The 1,467-nt window shown below is 39.0% G+C and overlaps 1 pseudogene; it reads right to left on the bottom strand.

The window, feature by feature from the left end:
* Window positions 1-486: 486 nt before the first annotated feature.
* LOC109942533 (BAG family molecular chaperone regulator 6-like) lies at window positions 487-1,467 on the bottom strand (annotated as a pseudogene).

Here is a 1,467-nt window from a genome sequence, read left to right as displayed (position 1 = left end):
GCTTTTGTGTAGGTCACTAGGTTTGGTTAGTTCTTGATTGGTTTATTGGTAGTCTTGTGGTTTTAAGTGTGACGTAAGTACCTTGTAATTGTGTAATAAAGTTTAGGTTATAAATGCCTGTTTCATAAAAGATGAGTATGATTAACTCCAAGTGTGTGATTATTATGGAGTTTGCCATAGGTGTTTTGTCCTCTTCATTTAGTTTATCTATTTTGTGTTATTTATGTTTGTTCTCATTCATATGCATTTCGCATTCCATTAGGTACGCTAGTTGATCACGTGATGCGGAATTCAAGAATTGAGTTGATCTCAAGATGTTGAAATGATGAACTACTCCGACAAACGATGTCTGTGAATCAATCCTACTACTATACATGTTCTTAGAGAAGACGTTTATTGTGCAATAAATGATGGAATTATCAACCTTATTGACAAGGTATGTTAATCTTCAAAGAAGTAGACATTTGTCTATGTTGCACTGAGCTATTTCTTCTTATTCTTACTATTTTCTATTGCCTATGAAAAATATACCTGGATTGCGTCAAGCTTCAGGAGTAAATTCATAATAGTTTCACCTATGGCCACTTGCTCTTTTTGTGTTGGCTTACTGCAAGAATCTAAAAGGCATTGAATATGCTTCCTCACAACTTGCATCTGTTCATGCACATGCTTGATCTTCCAGAGCTTATCCAAAGGTTGCCATTTTCGAACATCATACCCTCTGTAGGCAGACTGAATACAAACTGCAACATCTGATTCTGACAAATTAACTCCATATGTTCTGGCATCATCTTTCGCAGTTTCACTTTCAATCATTGTCCCATCTTCATTTTTTCTTGTGTCACGTCCATTCAAGCTTCCTGCACCAGCATTTTCTTGCACATGATCTTCCTCTATGCTCTTCAGGGCTGCATTTTCTTGATCACCAACTGTAGTGCTAGCAGCTTGGACCTTTTGGCCATCTTTACTTGTGGGAGCTTCTTCCTCCTGCAGATGTTCAACAGAAGCAACCTCCACTGTTTCATTTCTAAACCCAACTTCCTTCTTCATTTCATAAGGCGATTTTTCTTTCACTTCAGACATAGTGATATCCTTACTTGTACTAGACTATTTAGGCTCCAGGATCTGGCTCTGGGCCTCCTCCACGTCCTTCTTCGTGTTGTCAGTATCCTTCCTTGGTGGACTAGGAGACCTAGAAGAATCATTTCCAGGTTTCTTTCTTGGCAAGGGATCCACACGTAAGCATACTGGGGGCAATTTTGAATGCTTAACTACTGATGAGTCATTGTGTTTTGTTTTCCTGTTCTCTTCAACCATTTCAGCACTGTTGGCCTCCTTTGACTCCCTCTTTTCCCTCATGCCAATCTTCTTCTCATCACTTTCCTTTATGACTGGAATGGTTCTGTAAGTACTGGCCTTCTTTTCATTAATCTCTTTCTCTGGCACAACTAGAATGGTCTTGCAGTT

Source organism: Zea mays, chromosome 9 (assembly GCF_902167145.1).
Source record: "Zea mays cultivar B73 chromosome 9, Zm-B73-REFERENCE-NAM-5.0, whole genome shotgun sequence".
NCBI lineage: Eukaryota > Viridiplantae > Streptophyta > Magnoliopsida > Poales > Poaceae > Zea > Zea mays.
Note: the sequence above shows the minus strand (reverse complement) of the source record. Positions and strands in the feature narration are given on the sequence as shown.